The sequence below is a fragment of the Podarcis bocagei genome (assembly GCF_964188305.1).
Source record: "Podarcis bocagei genome assembly, chromosome: Z".
Classification (NCBI taxonomy): domain Eukaryota; kingdom Metazoa; phylum Chordata; class Lepidosauria; order Squamata; family Lacertidae; genus Podarcis; species Podarcis bocagei.
The window spans coordinates 19,769,204-19,790,619 of NC_138140.1; the positions used below are offsets into that span (position 1 = coordinate 19,769,204).

At 44.5% G+C, this 21,416-nt stretch overlaps 1 long non-coding RNA gene across 1 annotated transcript; it reads right to left on the minus strand.

Moving 5' to 3' along the window:
* Positions 1–799: 799 nt before the first annotated feature.
* LOC308578517 lies at positions 800–20,685 on the minus strand. The gene is made up of 3 exons (XR_014003977.1): positions 20,578–20,685; positions 17,711–17,815; positions 800–1,012 (listed from the first exon to the last, which is right to left on the minus strand). It is a non-coding gene; the product is annotated as an uncharacterized lncRNA (long non-coding RNA).
* Positions 20,686–21,416: the final 731 nt, after the last annotated feature.

Here is a 21,416-nt window from a genome sequence, read left to right on the forward strand (position 1 = left end):
TGATCATCCTGGTCACCCTCCTAAGCACACATTCCAGCTTACCAATATCCTTGTTAAATTGTGGTATCCAGAACTGGAAACAGTATTCCAGGTGGAGTTTCACCATTGCAGAATAAAGTGGAGCTATTACCGGTACTTCTCTTGAACGGGACACTATGCTTGTGTTGATGCAGCCTACGATAGCATTAGGGTTGTTTGTTTGTTTGTTTTGCTGCTGCTTCACACTGTTGACTCATGTGAAGCTGCGGTCTTCTAAGACCCCAAGGTCCTTTCTGCATGTATTACCGGCAAGCCAGGTGTCCCTCAGATTATATTTATGCATCTGGTTCATCCTGCCTAAATGTAGAACCTTAATTTTTTTGCAATTGAAATTCATGTTGTTAGTTTGGGACCAGTTCTCCAATCTGTTAAGGTCATCTTAAATCCTTGATTCTGTCTTCTGTTGCATTGGGTAAAACTTCCTGAGCTTCTATATAATTCAACATGTGCAGTCTTATGTGTGACCACTCTGAAAGAAGCCCCACTTTATTTATTTATTTAAACCCCTCAGCCAAAATGGGTCTCAGAGCACCATACAAAGATTCAGTAGTAACACATCCCTTGCCTGCATTTGGTACTTGCACTCTTAAAGGACACAGTACATATAAGGAAGGAAGGAAGGAAGGAAGGAAGGAAGGAAGGAAGGAAGGAAGGAAGGAAGGAAGGAAGGAAGGAAATTTTTATTTATACCCCGCCCTCCCCAGCCAAGACCGGACTCAGGGCAGCTAACATCAAATATCAAATACATTAAAACACAATCGAACAATTAATTAAAATACAGCTTAAAAATTAGAATCAGGGTAAAATTAAATGACTGCCCACGAATTACAACCATACAGATCGGGAACCTCAAGTATTCATCAGGGCCAGCTATCCATGTTGGTCCCACATGAGCCAATAAAAGGGTCCCATAGAGGGGGGTCAAACTGGGCCAGGACCGAAGGCCGGGCGGAACAGCTCCATCTTGCAGGCCCTGCGGAAGGATGGGGACAAAGGGATGGAGAGGAAAGAAAAAGAAAGTATAGGCACCATTTCTTGAGGTTACAGTTCTCAGAAGGCAGAGATACAGTTATTTTGGGGGTATCTTCCATAGCTGATGGCAGAGGTGGGGAGGGAGGAGGAAGAGTCGCCAGGTGGCACATATCAGCATTATGCTTCTGCATTATTAAAATCAGGTGACAGTTCATTGTCAAACATTGGAAGTGTTCACTCATTCATCAATCAATCAATCAATCAATCAATCATCAGTCAGTCAATCAATCAATCAATCAATCAGTCAATCAATTCCTTCATTTAAATACTGCACTTCTACCAATGAATGAAAGGCTACTTGAAGCCCTTTTCATTTCTAACCTGCTTTTCTTATAGGGTATATTTCTCCTGAGGTACTTAACTCTGTTTCCTGTCCATTATTCCTGTTTACATTTTTACATGTTGCTATGCAACTTCAGTCCTATAAAAATCCGAATGACCTCTAGTGGTGGGTCCCCAGAATTGCATAGATATGATTGAACCTCTGCGCTTAATTCTGGTTCTTCTAATGATGGTTTCTGAGAAATTAAATTGTCCTTCTGCTGCGGGTTTTTAAAGGCATCTGTTTCATTATCGCAAAAAGATCCATCCCCTTATCTCACTTTAATTGAAAACTGTCAACTTATATAGTAAATAAGTTTATGAAGACTTATGGGATATCTTCAGGAGAAAGGGCTAAGGAGCAAACCCTACAGACGTCCAGAGTGGAGCCACTTAGGCAGTTGGATGGCACCTTGAATGCCTCCTTGGGGCATCTCCTGCAGCCAAGCTGATCTCAACCATGCACCTCTGCTTTACTTTTGACCAAATCAGTGCTGCCTAGTGGGAGAATCTTGTTGTCTGGGGAGCTTTGGTCTGCCATACACATTGCCCTTGCTTGTGCCCCAGAGAGGTCACTTTGCTGCTGCTAATGCAGCAGAACCAACATTAAGGGTGGGTCTTTCTTGTATATATCCCTTTGTCTCAGCTTTATTATGCATCTGCTAGCTAGTGTGATAAGAACAGAAGCAGGTGGCAGTGGGGGGAGATATATACAGCTTCACTCATAAACAAAGAAATGTACATCATTGGTTATGTCAGGGCAGGATGCAGGGGGGCAAAATCGGAGGCCCCTCTCAGCTGAATGTGGAGGAGGATTTGGGGGAAGGAATAAAATCAGAAACCTCCAAAACCTGCACCCCTGTAAGGTGGAGGACTGCTTACCTGGCTTTGGGAAGGCAACACTAGGGTTCTGGCAGCATCCCATAGTCCTCCCATCTCTTTCCTAAAGCCTGGTAAGCACTTGCCCAGCTTTGAAAAGGGTAGAAGGGCTCTAGGACTTTACCAGAACCTGGGAGTGTCCTTCCCAGAGCCAGGTGCCTAGCTCAGCTGCAGCAGCAGTTCCGGATTGACAGTGGTAACAGCAATTTCTCCACACAGGGCGCTGCTGAGCTGACGTAGTGCACAATTGAGAAGATCCACTTGAGGGCGCCAATACAGGCTTCTTGCGGGAACCATTTTATGAAAGATTGCAATCGCCATCCATTTTGTGTGGCTTTTGGAGCACGGCGTGGAGGCTCTGGGATGGTCAGAGCCCTGTCTCCTCTTCCAAAAGCCGGAACCCTTTCAGCCGCTCCAAGTCCATGGAAAAATCAACTGGGCTCATTTACTTCAGAATTGATAAAAATAAACCTTGTCCTGTTCTTTAAGTATCTTTCTTCCCTTTCTCCCTTCTTTATGTGTGTGTTTCTGTGTCTCCTTCATATCAAAGAATTGACATTTTTCATGTTTAGTAATAGAATTAATTTTTTAGGGAACAATCTCTCACCTTACATTTGATATCTATATTACTAATTAGCTTTTAATTAATACAGCTTTTGATTTAGAGAAAATGTGCTAATTTAAAAATTACCTGTACTATAGAATCACAGTTGTAAAAATATGTTAAAAATAAAAATGTATTCATTTCAGACCCCTTAGCAGTAGCAGTTGGCAGGACATAACCTCATTCGCCTCTACACAGTTCCGTCCTTATTTCAGACATCGTGTTATCTCGGTACACCGCAATGTTTAGCTGCCGACATATCACGATGTTGAAAACCAGACAGAGCCCAGCCCTAGTTTCAGTCCTTTTCATTTCTGACATATGTTTTTGTAGGATGCTCATTTCCATTCTCCATGTCTTTTCAAGTAGCAGAACCTCATATATGATCTCATACATTGCATGTAGGAGCTGCTTTTCTTGTAGGGTATATTCTCCCTGAGGTACCTAATGCTTTTTCTTGTCTATTACTGGTCTCATCTTTGCATAGTGCTATGCTATTTGAGTCCTTAAAAATTCCAGACTGCACCTCTAGTGGTGGAACCCCAGAACTGCAGAGACTTCCTTGTACAAAAAGGAGTGCTTGAATTTTTGCACTTAATAGTGGTTCTTCTGATGAAGGCTTATGAGAAATGAGGTTGCCCTTCAGCTGCCAGTTTTTTAGTGCTTTTGTTTTGTTACCTCAGGAGAGCCATCTCGTTATCTCACGTGAACCGACAACTGTCTCTCCTGTCATATAGAGGGTTTTTTGGGAAGATGGAACAAAATGTATCCTTTTCCTTGTGGGATATGTTCTGGAGATGAAAAGGCTAAGGAATAAGCCCTGCACAATTCTGGAGTGGAATCCCTAAATCGTTTGGATGGCACCTTAAAAGTCTCCTTTGGGCAACTCCCGCAGCCAAATTGATATGAACTGAACATCTTTCCTTTGGATCCCATTAGTGTGGCATGTGTGTCTTTTTGTATGGAAATCCACACACACTGTCCAGGCTTGTTCCCCAGAGAGGTCCCTTCAGTGCTGCTAATGCAGCAAAATCAACATTAAGGGTGGGTCTTTCTTGTGCATATCACTTTGCCTCAGCATTATCACAAATCTGCTAGCTAGTGTGACAAGAACAGAAGCAAATGTTAAGGGGGAGCTGATATGCAGTGTCAGCTTTGAACCGTCACTCCATTCTTTATTTTGCTGCAAGGATATGTGCATCATTGGTTTCAACAGGGCAGGACACTGGGGGGCAAAATCGGAGGCCCTTCTCCTGAATGTGGAGGATTCTGCATATGGGAAAAAATGAATAAAACCAGAAACCTCCAGAACCAGTGGTTCCAGTAAGTGGAGGACTGCTCACCTGACTTTGGGGTGGATGTAGGAGGGCTCTGAGAGCAAACCCAGAGCTTTCCCATTGCCTTCTCAATGCTTGTCCAGATTTGGAAAGGGAATAAGGGCTCTAGGACCCTGCCAGAGCCTGGGAGCATCCTTCCAAGAGCCAGGGGCTTTGCTCAGCTCCAGTGGAGGTAATGGCTTGACAGTGCTGCCTGAAGCTCCTCTGCCCAGGGTGTGCGCTTGTGGAGAGGGGCGCAGGGCTCTGTGCTAGAGCCCTGCTCCCCCTCCGAGCCTTGCTCCCCCTCTGTTCCCGCTCCGGAAAGCTGGAAGCTTAGTAAGTGCTTGCTCAGCTTTTGGAAGGAGGGAGGGGCTGCCAAAGCCCTGACACCGCCTTCCAAAAATAAACCTTATGCAAGCACAGCTCTTTGGCTTGGAAGCCTCTCCTAGTCCCTTGGTAAAATAAGTGGAGGTCATTACTTCAGAGTTGAAAAGAAAGAAAGAAGCCTTGCCCTGCAGTTTGAATATCATTCCTCCCTTCTCCCCTTCTTTGTATGTGTGTGTGTGTATTTGTGTGTGTGTTTCTCTGTCTCCCTCATGTCACATAAATTAATTTTTTCATCTTTAATAACAGAATTAAAATTTTAGGCAACAATCTCTCACCTTACCTTTGATATCTATGCTACCATCCTATCAATCACTTCCACAACTTTAATCTTAGAGAAAATGTGCTAATATAAAATCATCTCTACAATACAGAGTTGTAACAAAATGTTAAAGGTATGTCAAAAAGAATCTATTTCAGATGCCCAAGAAGTAGTAGTAGGCAGGATATTACTTTATTTGCCACTACTTACCTCCATTCTTATTTAAGACATTGTGTTGTCTTGGTATAACACAATGTTTAGCTACTGACATAACAATGCTGAAAAGCAGACATAGCCCATGCCTAGTTGCAGCCTTTTCGTTTCTGAGCTATGTTCATGTAGGGTGCTCATTTCAGCTGGTCAATCTCCATGCCTTTTCAAGAAGCAGAACCTCATATATGAAATAATACATTGCTTGTAGGAACTACTTTTCTTATAGGGTATATTATTCCTGGGGTACTTAACATTCTGTCCAGTCCTTTCCTGTTATTTTCATTTTTACATAGTGCTATTGTGCTATGCTTTTTCAGACCTAAAAAAATCCTGAATTTGCCTCTAGTGGTGGAACCAGAGAATTGCATAGAGAATTGTTTGTACAAAAATACGGTTGAACCTCTGCGCTGAATAGGGTTCTTCTAATCGTGGTTTGTGAGAAATGTAGTTGCCCTTGTGCGTTTTTAAGGGCTTTTTTTTTGTAACCTCAAGAGAGCCATTTCCTAGTCTCACTTTAACCAACAACTGTTACTTATGTAGACAGGGGCTGTGAAGACACCACAATCCCTACCCACTGCCATGGGCACGGGCAGGATTCATATGCGGAGGCAGGATTGATGTTAGGGGGACAAAACCAAGCTTTCTGGGATGCAATTGGTAAATTAGTCTTAATTCTGGGGGGAGCAGCTGCCCTCCAACCCCCCACACCAACTTGGCTCTGCCCATGCCTTATGTTTTGTGGGTTATCTTAAGGAGAATAAAAGGCCAAGGAGTAAACCCTACACAAGTCTGGAGCAGAGTCCTTAAGGTGGTTGGATGGCACTTTGCACGCCTCCTTTGGGAAACTTTTGCAGCCAAGCTGTTGCCAAATGTATAGCTCTGGGTTCCTTTCAACCACATCAGCAGGACCAAGAGGGACTGTCCAGGCTTGGCTTGTGCCCCAGAGTGGTCATTTCAGTGCTGCTAATGCGGCAGAACCAACATTAAGGGTGGGTCTTTCTTGTGCATATCCTTTTGCCTCAGTCTTATTATGCATCTACTAGGTAGCGTGACAAGAACAAAAGCAAGTGGCAGAGGGAAGGTGTATGCAGCTTCACTTATGAACTATTTCAGCTGAATGTGAAAGAGGATCCTGCATATGGGAGGGAAAAGGTGTAAATCAAGAAACCAGCAGGAAGGCTCTGGCAGCATCCCAGAGCCCTACCATCACCTTCCCAATGGATGTTAAGTGCTTGCACAGCTTTGTGAAGGACAGAAGAGTTCTACAAACCTGCTAGAGCCCAGGAGCACCCTTCACAGAGCCAGGCGCCTGGCTCTGCCTCAGTGCCGGATTGAGAGCAGTGCCTGTGACGTCAGAGAACTGCACAGGGCGTGCCTAGCTGAAGTGGTGCACAATTAAGAAGATCCACTTGAGGGCGCCAATAAGGCTTCTCATTTGTTGTTGTTGTTTATTCGTTTAGTCGTAGGCCACCATTTTATGAAACATTTTAAAGCCGTCCATTTTGTGTGGCTTTTGGAGCACGGTGCGAGGGCTATGGGATGACGCTGGAGCCTTGCCCCTCCCCCCCCCTTCTGAAAGCTGGAAGCCTAGTAAGTGCTTGGCCAACTTTGGAAAGGAGGGAGGGGTTGCTGCCAGAGCCCTGACTTGGAAACCTTTTGCAAAGGCAGCTTTTTCAGCTTTTAAGCCGCTCTGAGTCCCGTGAAACAATATATACCGGGGTCATTTACTTCTGAATTTTTAAAAATACAAATAAATGAAGCTCTGTTGTTTAAACCACTCTCTTCCCTTTTCCCCTTTCCATGTGTGTTTGTTCGTCTCTGTGTGCTTGTTTGTCTCTGTGTGCTTCTGTGTCCCCTTCTTGCCACATAACTGTCTTTTTTCATGTAATAAAATGAAATTTTTAGGGAACAATCTCTCACCTTACCTCTGATATCTATGCTACAAATTAGTTCTACATAAAATGTGCTAATTTAAAAATTATCTGTACTGTAGAATCACACTTGAAACAATACGTTAAAGGTAAGTTCGTTTTAGACTCAGCAGAAGCAGTTGACAGTGTATAACCCCGTTCGCCTCTACACAGTTCCGTCCTTATTTCAGACATCGTGTTCTCTTGGTATACCGCGATGTTTAGCTGCTGACATATCACGATGTTGTAAACCAGACAGAGCCCAGCCCTCGTTTCAGCCCTTTTCATTTCTAACCTCTGTTTATGTGGGATGCTCATTTCAGCCGGTCAATCTTCATGCCTTTTCAAGTCACAGAACCTGATATATCATATAATACATTGCCTGTAGTAGGACCTGTTTTTCTTGTAGGGTATATTCCTCCTGACTTACCGTACTTAACGCTGTTTCCAGTCCATTATTTCCGTTCTCTTTTTTACATACTGTTGTGCGTTTCAACCTCTGAACTTTATTGTGGTTCTTCTAATGATGGTTTTGGATAAATGCAGCTACCCTTCACCTTTCAGATTGTAAGGGCTTCTGCTTTGTTAACTCAGGAGGGCCATTTCTTTATCTCACTTTAACCAACATGCCCCTCACATAGAGGGCAGTGAAGGTCCTGTGTGAGTGCCTGAAGGCGATTGGAGGATGGATGGCGGCTAACAGATTGAGGTTGAATCCTGACAAGACAGAAGTAGTTTTTGGGGGACAGGGGGTGGGTGGGGGTGGGGGACTCCCTAGTCCTGAACAGGGTAACTATGCCCCTGAAAGACCAGGTGTGCAGTCTGGGAGTCATTTTGGACTCACAGCTGTCCACAGAGGCGAAGGTCAATTCTGTGTCCAGGGCAGCTGTCTACCAGCTCCATCTGGTACGCAGGCTGAGACCCTACTTGTCCACAGACTGTCTCGCCAGAGTGGTGCATGCCCTGATTATCTCCTGCCTGGACTACTGCAATGCGCTCTACCTTTGAAGGTGACTCGGAAACTGCAATTAATCCAGAATGTGGCAGCTAGACTGGTGACTGAGAGTGGCCGTCAGGACCATATAACACTCGTGCTAAACGATCTTCAATGGCTCTCAGTACGTTTCTGAGCACAATTCAAAGTGTTGGTGCTGACCTATGAAGCCCTAAATGGCCTCGGCCCATTATACCTGAAGAAGCATCTTCATCCCCATCGGTCAATCTGGACATTAAAGTCCTCCTTCAAGGGTCTTATGCTGGTTCCTTCACTGTGAGAAGTGAAGTTACAGGGAACCAGGCAGAGGGCTTTCTCAGTAGTGGCACCCTCCCTGTGGAACACCCTCCCTTCAGATGTCAAGGAAATAAACAACTACAGTATCTGACTTTTGGAAGACATTTGAAGGCAACATTTGAAGTTTTTAAGGATGTTTTTATTATGATTTTAGATATGTTGTAAGCTGTCCAGAGTGGCTGGGGAAACCCAGCCAGATGGGCAGTGTATAAAACCATCACCACCACCTCTTGCTATGGGCATAGCCAGGATTTATGTTAGTGGGGCTGGATTTATGGGGTGGGGGCAGCACTGAGCATTCTGTGATGTGGTTGGTCCACTGGTTAAGTATCCATTTCTATTTGCTTGATTGGGGGGCACTGTTCCTCTGCCCCCTTTGGCTACATCTGTGCCCACTGCATTGTGGGATTGCTTCTGGAGAAGAGAAGCAAACAAGTAAAACCTGCAGAAGTCCAGAGTGGGGTCCCTTAGGCACAGTGTTATAAATGGAGATATTAAAGGTAGGGGCTAAATGGCACCTTAATCCTAGGTTAAGGACACAAAAATGGAATGTCTTGACACACTTTGTTATAACAAGAATACAAAGTGAATGAACTGCAACTAAAATATTAACTAAAATCATTTTGCCTCAGCCTTACTCTGATTCACTACCTAATGTGACAAGAACAGAAGCAAGCGGCAGGGGTGAGGTGCATGCAGCTTCATTTATGAACCATGGCTCCACTATTTATTCTGTTGCAAGGTTATGTGACTCATTGGTTTTGCCAGGGCAGATGCTGGAGGGAGAAATCTGGAGGGAGAAATCTGAGGCCCCTCTGAGCTGAATGTGGAGGATCCAAGAGCCCTCCCATTTCCTTCCCAAGCGAAGCGCTTTGCTCTGCCGCAGTGCGGTATTTGAGAGCGGTGACGGCAGTTTCTCTGCACAGGGCGTGCCTAGCTAAAGTAGTGCACAATTAAGAAGATCCACTTGAGGGCACCATACAGGCTTCTCACAGGGAGCCATTTTATGTAACGTTACAAAGTCCGTCCATTTTGTGTGGCTTTTGGAATACTGTGCAAGGGCTCTGAGATTACCAGAGCCCTGCACCCCCTTCCTTATACCGGAAGTTATGTAAGCACTTGACCAACTTTGGAAAGGAGGGAAGGGCTCTGGGATGCTGCCAGAGCCCTGACACATAAACATTATGCAAAGGCAGCTTTTCAGCTTGGAAGCCGCTCCTAGTTCTGTTTAAAAGAAACTTGGGTCACGTACTTCAGAGCTTAGGGGTGGGGAAGTCTCCTCTTTTGTTTAAGTCTCTTTCTTCTCTTCTCCCCTTCTTTATGTGTATGTGTTTGTGGGGGGGGGTCTCCTTCATGTCACATGATGGGCGTTTCATGTTTAGTAATACTGTACAATTAAATTTGTGGGAAGAATCTCTCACCTTTCATTTTATATCTATGCTACTAATTACTTCTACAGCTTTATTTTTGGAGGAAATGTATGAATGTCAAAATTATCTGTACTATAGAATCACAGTTGTAATAATATATTAAAGGTAAGTAAAAATTTAGACCCCTAAGCAGTAGCAGATGGCACGACATATGCCTTGTTCCCCTCTATGTAGTTTCATCGTTATTTCAGACACTGAGTCATCTTGGTAAACTGCAATGTTTACCTGGTGACATATCACGATTTTGAAAACCACCCATAGCCTACTTGCAGCCCTTTTCTTTTCTAACCTATGTTTATGTAGGATGCTTATTTTAGTCTGTTAATCTCCATACCTTTCAAGTAGCCAAACCTTATAAATGATATAATAGTTGCCATAGGACCTGCTCCCATTGTAGGGTATATTCCTCCTGAGGTAGTAAACACTGTTTCTTGTTCATTATTCCTGTTCTCATGATTAATAGTGCTATGCTATTTCAGTCCTTTAAAAAAATCTCATATGCTCTTTTAGTGGTCCAATCCTAGAATTGCATGAACCAGTGGTTTTCAACCAGTGTGCTGTGGCACCCTGGGGTGCCTTGAATGATGGTTAGTGATAGACACTGGCCTCTTCCCTCTTTCATTCCCTCTCTCCTCTGATGCCCTCTTGCATCTCTTTCTCTCAAAGGCTTGCACAGCTGTTTGTTGTAGCAGGCTTGCTACTGCCACTGTTGCCTTCCAAGGTAAGGTGCTTGCCTCACATTCACCTTTGGGCAGTCTCCATCAGGCCACTAAGACTGGGAACATCCTCTGCCCAGGCCCCTGTAGAAAGGTGTGAAGAGGCACCACTCTTTGGGGTGGGATGAGGGTGCTCAGAGACCAGAGGCAGCAGCAGTGGCTACCAAGAGGACTCCCAAGGAGATGTGAGGTGAGGTGAGAGGAGGCTGAGGGAATTCTCCACAAGGGAGATGTTCAAAAAAAGGTTGCCAGCTCTGCAGGCAAGGGGTGACATAACCAGGCCCCTGAGCCCCAAAGGGGTGTCTCAGAAAGAATGTAGTTGGTCAAGGCAGCCGTGGTCTCAGAAAGGTTGAAAACCTCTGGCATAAACACTTCCATGTACAAAAAGGTATGGTTGAACCTCTGCACTTAATTGTGGTTCCTGTAATGATTGTTTCTGAGAAATTAAGTCGCCCTTTGGCTTTTGGATTTTTTTTTTAATAATAATTTTTATTGAAAAAAGAATTTTTTAAAATTACAAAGAAAAAAGACAAAATTAGAAAGAAAAAAGACAAAAACAGAAAAAGGAAGAGAAAAAACACAAAACCATCACTTTCAAATTCTCTACTTTCTTTACCTTGTTTCCATGACCTCCTCCTCCTCCCATCTCTTGTATCTTGATTAATAATTGTCACAGCAAACCCTTTCCATAATTCGTAATATTCTGTCATTACAATACCTTACTCTATTTTCATCTAATCTTATAAAAAACCTTAAAACTTAAGACTTAAATCTTATTTTTACCAGCTTCTCATGACCATTACCTTTTTACCTAATTCTTTAAACATTTTTACAAGAGCCAAGTAATTTCATTTCAACATTTTTCCAACGTTCATAAAACATTACTGATGATAAAAAAGAGAATAAAAACCCTGGTCCTGGGATTGTCAGTCCTTTTTATCCCTTTAGTCTGGCACATTAACCTGGTGATCTTATATCCGAGGCCTTCAAATCTCTTCCATGTCCCTTCCACAGCCCTTCTTCATATTTTCCTTTCACTCGTGGGAGCTCCAGCTTGGTAGTGTTTTTGACCCTTTTCAACAAATCAGCCCCTTTCTCATAGTCCAGACTAGACTCCATGTGGTATTTTAAGACATATTTCAAATTCCCTCCAAGATTAAAAGTCCCAACAGCTCCAAACTTCTGACGGCCCATTGCCAGACTCGGAAAGTCCAAACATCCCTGCATAGGGGGGTCAGTCCAACCCCCCATTTCCAAATCAATCCAAACTTTGTCTTTCCAAATCTGGTTTTTCCCAAGTTCATTTGTCGAATCCAAAGGCTCATTTTCCTGCTGGACCAAAAGTCTCTCCATCTCTGGTGCCCAAGATTCTGCAACATCCTCTTCTATCATCTGCTCTGTCAGGACACACTCCTGTTTAAGTTCCTGGGTGGGCTCCATATAATTTCCCACTACCTGTTCAAATGTTCTGGCCGCATTAGTCATCAAATCCGTCTTCTGACTTAACTGATCCAATAGGGCATTTATTTTAGAGAAAGCACCCAACAGTGCTTCTGATAACATTGTCCTGCAAGGTCACAAGTCCTTTTCCCACGGTTGTAATCTGTGGCAGCTGCAAGCTCCCTAGAATTGGTTACAATTACACAGTTCCCCTCGGGGGGGGGGACTTCTGGTTGTTCTTTCTTTTACGGACAATAGCAACAAAGTTTCTTTTTTTAGATATTTTGTCAATATTAGTTCCTTTAAAATGCGAAAAGAAACAGTGGAATCACAATGTTACTCTTCTTTTAACTATCTGTCAAAAACATTTGTCTCTGGTCAATGAGCTTCAAAACGTCAATTCTGACACCCTGCTCCAGGCTCAGGACGGTGGAAAGTTACTTTACTTTAAACTCACTTCTGCAGGTTTAAACAGTCCAAAAAAGATCCCACTTCTTCTCCTGCTACCGAAGGGGGGGGGGGTCAACGATTTTAAATGGTGAAAAACCAATCCTTTAAAAGTAATTTTCAAAGCTCTAGTTTACGTTGTCTTTGCTTTCTTCTGACTACAAGGAAACGGAAGGGGCGCAAAAGGTGCCCGCCGAGTCCCACAGTCACAGTCTTCATCTGCCTGTGATTTCTGAAAGGGTCCCCGCTTCGCCGCAGCGGAAAGGACCCGTTTCGCGCGGAGCTGGTCCCTCCGGTTCAGAGGGAGTCCGCCATTGCCGATGGCGCCACCCCGGAAGTCTCTGGCTTTTGGATTTTAAAGCCTTCTGTTTTTTTACCTCAGGAAGCCACCCCATTATGTCACTTTAACTGACAACTATTTATTTGCTTGTGAAGATGGGGGAGTCCACACCAGTTGCCATGGGTATAGCCGGGATTGAAGGTAGGGGGGCATGATATATGTTGGGGGGGGGGCAGAACTGAGCTATCTGCAATATGATTGGCCAGTTAGTAAAGTTTTATTTATGTACTGTGTTAGGAGGACAGCAACTGCCTTCCCAGACCAGCCCCCTAGGCCAAACCCATGTCAGCAGCTTTGTGGGATATCTTCAGGAGCTGAAAAGGCCAAGGAATAAATCCAAAACAAGTCCAGAGTGAGGTCTTGTACACCACCTTAGGCAACTCCTGCAGCCAAGCTGGTGCCAAACATATAGCTCTGCCTTCTTTGGACTGCATCACCTCAGCCAAAATGGGGAAAAGGGGGGTGCTTGCCATCTGGGCAGCCCAGGACTGCCCAGGCTTGTGCCCCAGAGAGGTCCCTTCAGTGCTGCTAATACAACAGAACCAACATTAAGGGTGGTTCTTTCTTGTGCATATCCCATTGCCTCAGCCTTATTATGCATCTGCTAGCTAGCGTGACATGAACAGAAGCAAATGGCAGAGGGGAGGTGTCTGCAGCTTCACTTATGAAATGTGGACCCACTGTTTATTCTACTGCAAATATATGTGCATAATTGGTTCACTGGTGGATGAAGGTGGGGGTGGGGTTCGTCCCAGGTGCCATCTCTGGGGTGTGTGACAAAAAAACACACCCTTGCGGATCTTTGCAGTGGCGCTCCTCCCATGCCGGGCATCTCGTGCAACCCCGTCGGGTGGTGCTGGCATTGCGTGCACCCACTGATCCCGCTTCCTTCCTCTTCCCTTCCCTTCCCTCTCCGTTATTTACTCGCCTGCCTCCTTCCCGTGCTCTCCCCTGCCCGCCTGCCTGCCTGTGAAACCTCCCAGGACGCTCGCAGGCTGGCAGGCAGGGGAGAGGACAGGAAGGAGGCAGGTGAGTAAATAACGGAGGGGGAAGTGTAGGGGAGAGGAAGAAAGCGGGATAGGTGGGGGTGTGCAGCTCCCTCCATGCCCCGCCTCCCCTTGGGAGAGTGCCCACCCTGGGCAGCACAGACATATGCTCTGCCACTGCATTGGGTTCATTAGGGCAGGATGCTGTGGCACAAAATATGAGACCCTTCTCAGAATGTAGAGGAGGATCCTGTGGGGGGGGGGGAGGCAAAAAACAAAAAACCTCAAGAACAGGGGACCCAGCAAAGCAGATAATTGCTTACCAGGCTTTGGGAAGGCGGTTTTGTGAGGGCTCTGGCTGCACCCCAGAGCCCTCCCATTTCCTTCCTAAGGCATGGTAAGCTTCAGAAAGCCAGGCGCCTTGCTCTGCCGCAGTGCAATATTTGACAGCATGGCATGGCAGCAGTTTCTCTGCACAATGCATGCCTAACTGAGGTGGTGTACAATTAAAGAGATGCCCTTGAGGGCGGCAAAACAGGCTTCTCACAGGGCGCAATTTTATGAAACATTACAAAGCATGTCCATTTTGTGTAGCTTTTGGGGCACGCGAGGCCTCTCAGGGGGTGCCAGAGCAATACCACCCCCCACCCAAAAGCTGGAAGCTTACTTAGTGTCATGGTCCGGGGAAGGGGTAGGGGACAATTCCCCTCCCGAAACTATACAATCCCCCCTTAACTAATGGAGCTCCTTTCCCACCTAACATAAAGCCTGCCCACCTTACATAAATCCTGAGTACACCCCCGGTAAGTGCTTGCCCAGTTTTTGGAAGGAGGGGGGCTCTGGGAAAACATATGCAAAGGCAGCTTGTCAGCTTGGAAGCCACATGGAGTCCTGTGGACAAATAAACTGAGGTCATTTTCTTCAGAGCTGAAAAAATATATTAAAATAAACCTTCCCCTGGTGTTTAAGCCTTTTTCTTCCCTTCTCCTCTTGTCTGTGTGTATTAGTGTTTCTGTGCCTCCTTTTGTCAGAGTATTCCTTTTTTTAATGCTTAGTAAAATAATTAAATTTTTAGGGAACTATCTCTCACCTTACCTTTGATATCTATGCTTCTAATTACTTATACAGCTTTAATCTTTGAGAAAATGTGCTAATATAAAAATAATCTCTAATATAAAATAACAGTGGTAACAAAGGTAAGTAAAAAATGGTCTGTTTTAGATGCTTAAGGAGTAGCACTTTGCAGTATATTACCCGGTATGCCTCTACTTACTTACACCCGTATTTCAGATATCATTTTACCCCGGTATACCATGATATTTAGCTGGTAAGATATCACAATGTTGAAAAACAGCTATAGCCCAGCCCTAATTTCAGCCTTTTCATTTCTGACCATTTCATTTCATTTCATTTATGTAGGATGCTCATTTCAACTGGTCAATATACATGTCTGTTCAAGAAGCTGAACCTCATATATGATATAATAGATGGCCCACATGACCTGCTCCACTTGTAGGGTATATTCTTCCTGAGGTACTTAATGCTGTTTGTTCATTATTTCTCTTCTAAGTTTTAATAGCACTATGCTATTTCTGTCCTTAAAGAATACCAGCTGCATCTCTAATGGTGGTTCTCAGAATTGCATAAAGCCTGGAACAAAAAGGTATGATTGAACCTCTGGGCTTAATTGTGTTTCTTCTAATGGTGGTTTCTGAGAAATGAATTTGCCCTTCAGCTGTCGGCTTTAAGGGCTCCTGTTTTGCTACCTCAAGAGAGCCATTGCCTTACCTCAGTTAACCTCTTGTGTAGAGGGGGTTTGTGCAGCTAGATCAATCCTTACCTGCTGCCATGGGCATAGCTAGGGTTTATGCTGGGGGGGGCAGCAAAACCGACCTATCTGTGATGTAATTGCTCAGTTAGTCCGGCATATATATTTTTATTTGATTGATATAGGTGGGCAGCTGTCCCCCTGCACTTCCTTGGTTTTGCCTATGGCATCTGCCTTATGGGATTGCTTCTGGAAAAGAAAAGGTTAAGGAGTAAACCCTACACAAGATCAGACTGGGATCCATAAGGTGATTGGATGGTGCCTTGTACATTTCCCTTCACGCCTACGTCAGGCAACATCTGCAGCCAATTTGGTGCCAATCATATAGCTCTGCTATCCTTTGGACCACAACCACACAACTAGAACTGTCCAGAATCCTTTAGGGCTGCTAATGCAACAGAAACCAACATTAAGTGTGGGTCTTTGTTGTGCATATCCCTTTACCTCAGCCTTATTATGCATCTGTTAGCCAGCACGACAAGAACAGAAGTGAGTGGCAACGGGGGAGAGGTGTCTGCAGCATCACTAATGAACCTAGACACCACCCTTTATTTTGCTGCAAACATATGTGAGTCATTGGTTTTGTCAGGGCAGGATGTTGGGGGGGAAAGAATCTGAGGCCCCTGTCAGCTGAATGTGGACAAAGATCCTGTATATGGGGGGGGGAGTGTGAAACTACCAGAACAGGGGGCCCCAGGAAGGTGGAGGTCTTCATACCGGATTTAGGGAAGGTGGTGGGAAGCCAGAGCCCTCCCATCTCCTTCCGAAAACATGATAAGGTTCCCAAAGCCTGGCGCCTTCCTTTTCCGCACTGTGCTGGCAGTTTCTCTGCACAAGTCGCCGCCAAGCTGAAGTGGTGCTCAGTTAAGAAGATACACTTCAGGGTGCCTATATAGGCTTCTCACAGGGATCCATTTTATGAAACATTACAAGGTCCTTCCATTTTGTGTGGCTTTTGGAGCACTGTTGCCAGAACCCTGCCCGCCTGTCCCCCCTTCTGAAAGCTGAAAGCCTAGTAAGTTATTGTTCAGCATTGGAAAGGAGGGAAGGGCTCTGGAATGCTGCCAGAGCCCTGACACTTAAACCTTATGCAAAGGCAGCTTTTTGCCTTGGAAGCTGCTCCTAGTTCTTTTGAAAAGAAACCTGGGTCATTTACTTCAGAGCTGAAAGAAAAGAAACAAGGCTTCCTTTTTTTGTTTAAGCCTCTTTCTTCCATTCTGTGTGTTTCTTTCTTTCTTTGTGTTTGTTTGTTTTTCTCTCATGTCACAGAATTGGTTTTTTTCATTGTTTAGTAATAGAATTAAATTTGTGGGAACCATCTCGCCTTTCCTTTGATATCTGTGGTACTAATTAATTCTACAGCTTGGATTTTAGAGAAAATGTGCTAATTTAAAAATTATCTGTACTTCAGAATCACAGTTTTAACAAGATGTTAAATGTAAATCAATAATAATCTGGTTTAGACCTCTGCACAGCAGTAGTTGGCAAAAGTTCATTCCCTTCACCTCCATATACTTTAATCTTTTTTTCTGACACCGTGTTATATCAGCATAGAGTAAGGTTACCAGATTTTTTTCAATGAATCCAGGGATACTTTTAAACTTCCTACTAAATAGATGGATTTTGTCAGGGGATTGATTTGTAAATCTGGAGACTGTCCCCAGGAAACGGGGATGTCTGGTAACCTTAGCATAGAGCAATGTTTCACTGGTGATATACTATATCATGATGGCCCAGCCCTACTTGCAGCCCTTTTAATTTCTGACCTATATTTCTATGGGATACTCATTTCAGCCAGTCAATCACCATGTTTTTCCAAGTAGAATAAAACCCTATATGTTGTATAATACATTGCCTGTAGGACCTGCTCCCGTTATAGGACATATTCCTCCTGAGGTCATTAAGCCTGTTTGTTGTCCATTATTTCTGTTTTCAGTTCTAATAGTGCTATGCTATTTCAGTCCTTAAAAAATCCCAGCTGCATCTCTAGTGGTGGAACCCAGAACCCAGAATTGCATAGAGCCTGGTACAAAAGATGATGACTGAACCTCTGGGCTTAATTGTGTTTCTTCTAATGGTGGTTTCTGAAAAATGAAGTTGCCCTTCAGCTGTCGGCTTTAAGGCCTCCTGTTTTGCTACCTCATGAGAGCCACTCCTTTATCTCACGTTATTCAAAGTTGACCTCTCATGTAAGGGGGTTTGTGAAGATGCATCAATCCTTACCCACTGCCACGGGCATAGCTAGGGTTTATGCTGGGAGTGGGGAACTGACCTATCTGTGATGTAATTGCTCAATTAGTTCGGCTGATGTAGGGCGGCAGCTGTCCACTTGTACTTCCTTGGTTTTGCCTATGGCATCTGCCTTGTGGGACTGCTTCTGGAAAAGAAAAGGTTAAGGAATAAACCCTACACAAGACCAGACTGGGGTCCCTAAAGTGATTGGATGGCGCCTTGTACATTTCCCTTCAGGCTTACTTCAGGCAACATCTTCAGCCAATTTCGTGCCAATCATATAGCTCTGCTTTCCATTGGACCACATCCACACAAACAGAACTGTCCAGATCACCTTAGTGCTGCTAATGCAACAGAAACCAACATTAAGTGTGGGTCTTTTTGTGCATATCCCTTACCTCAGCCTTATTATGCATCTGTTAGCCAGCACGACAAGAACAGAAGCGAGTGGCAAGGGCGGAGGTGTCTGCAGCATCACTAATGAACTCCACCCTTTATTATGCTGCAAACAGATGTGCGTCATTGGTTTTGTCAGGGCAGGATGCGAGAGGGGCAGAATCTGAGGCCCCTGTCAGCTGAATGTGGACAAAGATCCTGTATATGGGGGGGGGTCATACCACCAGAACAGGGGGCCCCAGGAAGGTGGAGGTCTTCATACCGGATTTAGGGAAGGCGGTGGGAAGCCAGAGCCTTCCCATCTCCTTCCGAAAACATGGTAGGGTTCCCAAAGCCTGGCGCCTTCCTTTTCCGCACTGTGCTGACAGTTTCTCTGCACAAGTCACCGCCAAGCTGAAGTGGCGCTCAGTTAAGAAGATACCCTTCAGGGTGCCTATATAGGTTTCTCACAGGGATCCATTTTATAAAACATTACAAGGTCCTTCCATTTTGTGTGGCTTTTGGAGCACTGTTGCCAGAGCCCTGCCCCCCCCCTTCTGAAAGCTGAAAGCCTAGTAAGTTATTGCTCAGGGATGCTGCCAGAGCCCTGGCAATTAAACCTTATGCAATGGCAGATTTTTAGCTTGGAAGCTGCTCCCAGTTTACAAGAACCCAGGGTCATTTACTTCAGAGCTGAAAAATAAAAATAAGCATAGAACCTAGTACAAAAGCGTATGATGCAATCTCTGTGCTTAAATGTGGTTCTTCTAATGATGGTTTATGAGAAATGAAATTGCCCTTCACCATCCGGAAAAACTGGACTTATGGCAACCCTATTGTTTATCATGTAGAGGGGATTTGTGCAGAAGACAGAACAATATGGACCCACTGCCTTGTGGTATATCTTAAGGAGAAGAAAAGGCTAAGGAGTAAACCTTACACAAGTCCAGAGTGGAGTCCTAAGGTAGTTGTATTGAGCCTTGTATGCATCACCTTGCCAATAAAGGTCTGTATAGTTAAAGCTATGGTTTTCCCAGTAGTGATCTATGGAAGTGAGAGCTGGACCATAAAGAAGGCTGATCGCCAAAGAATTGATGCTTTTGAATTATGGTGCTGGAGGAGACTCTTGAGAGTCCCATGGATTGCAAGAAGATCAAACCTATCCATTCTTAAGGAAATCAGCCCTGAGTGCTCACTGGAAGGACAGATCCTGAAGCTGAGACTCCAATATTTTGGCCACCTCATGAGAAGAGAAGACTCCCTGGAAAAGACCCTGATGTTGGGAAAGATGGAGGCCACAAGGAGAAGGGGATGACAGAGGACGAGATGGCTGGATAGTGTTCTCGAAGCTACCACCATGAGTTTAACCAAACTGTGGGAGGCAGTGGAAGACAGGAGTGCCTGGCGTGCTCTGGTCCATGGGGTCACAGAGTCGGACATGACTAAATGACTAAACAACAACAAATGCCTAGTTCAGGCAACGTCTGCAGACAAGTTGGTGCCAAACATCTTTGGGCTACATCAGTGCAGGCAGGGGTGGGGTCTTGTCATATGGGCAGCCCAGGATTGGCCAGGCTTGTGCCACAAAGAGATCCCTTCTGTGCTGCTAATGCAACAGAACCAACATTAAGGGTAGCTCCTTCTTTTTTAAAAAACATGTTTTTATTAAAGTTTTATTGGTTTACAAAAGAATGTGCAATGTCTCTTTTTTCAAGTTACATTTTCTACAGATCAGTTTCATTTATTGAGACTTACAATAGGAAGAAAAGAAGGGAGAGAGGTGGAGGGGGAATGGTGAGTGGGGTGGGGTTGGGTGGCAATGCTTCTATTCTACTTAGTGTATAGGTGGGGTTTGTGTCAGGGTCACTTTTGTGGGTTCTCTTTACTATTCACTTGTATTTCTTTGGTGGTGAGAGAGGTTTGGTGTGGCCTAAGGTGTGGTTGGTTGTCTTTATTTGACTGTAGTGAAACTTGTTTTCGTGTGTGTGTGTTTGGATCATGTTAGCCAGATTGATTTGTATGCTGTTGGTGGGTTCTTGTTGGACTGTGTATGTGATAAAAGGTAGCCATACCGGGGTGAAAGCGTCTTCTTCTATTTGTCCCTGTGTCAGTTTCAATTTGTTGGTTAGTTTTTCTAATAAGGCTGTTTCACATACTATTTGATACCATGGGTCTATGCTTACTCCTGACAGGTCTCTCCAGTGTCTGGCTATGATACTTCTGGCTGCTGAGAGTGGGTGGCTCCTTCTTGTGCATAAACCTTTGCCTCAGTCTTATTACCCACATGCTAGCTAGTGTGACATGAACATAAACAAATGGTAGGAGAGAGGTGTTCACTTATGAACTACAGCTCCAATCTTTATTTTTCTACAAGGATATGTAGGTTATTGGTTTTGTCAGGGCAGGATGCTGTGGCACAAAATCTGTAGGCCTCTCTCAGCAGAATGTAGAGGAGGATCCTGTACAGGGGAAAAAAGGGAAAAAACAAAAATCTCAAGAACAGGGGACCCAGCAAAGTAGAGAACTGCTTACCCGACTTTGGGAAGGCGGTTGTGTGAGGGCTCTGGCAGCATCCCAGAGCCCTCTGATTTCCTTTCTAAGGCATGGTAAGCTTTAGAAAGCCAGACACCTTGCTCTGCCGCAGTGCAGCATTTTAGAGCGGTGACAACATTTTCTTTGTAGAGCGTAGGCGGACGTGATGTAGTGCACAATTAAGAACATCCACTTGAGGGCGCCAATACAGGCTTCTCACAGGGCGCAATTTTATGTAAGGTCCCTCCATTTTGTGTGGCTTTTGGAGCACTGACGCAAGAGCTATGGGCTGCTGCCATAGCAATGTCCTCCCCCGGAAAGCCGGAAGCTTGTAAACCTTACACAAAGGCAGCTTTTACGCTTTGAGACCCATGGAAAAATAAGCTGGGGTCAGTTTACTTTAGAGTTCAAAAAAATAGAAATAAGCCTTGTCCTGTTGTGTAAGCCTCTTTCTTCCCTTCATCCCTTCTCTCTCTCTCTCTCTCTCTCTCTCTCTCTCTCTCTCTCTCTCTCTCTCTCTGTGTGTGTGTGTGTTTCTGTTTGTTTCTATGTTTCCCTCATCACAGAATTGGCTTTTTTTCATTTTTAGTAATAGAGTTAATTTTTTAGGTAATAATATCTCAGCTTACCTTTGATATCTTGGCTACTAAATGTGCTTTAAATGTGCTAATTTAAAAAAAATGTGCAGTATAGAATCACAGTTTTCTCAATATGCTAAAGATAAATAAAAATGTATTCCTCTTAGACCCCTAAGCAGTTGCAGTTGGCAGGACCATTACCTCGTTCCTCTCTACATACTTCAATCATTATTTCACACATCATATTATCTCAGTAAACCA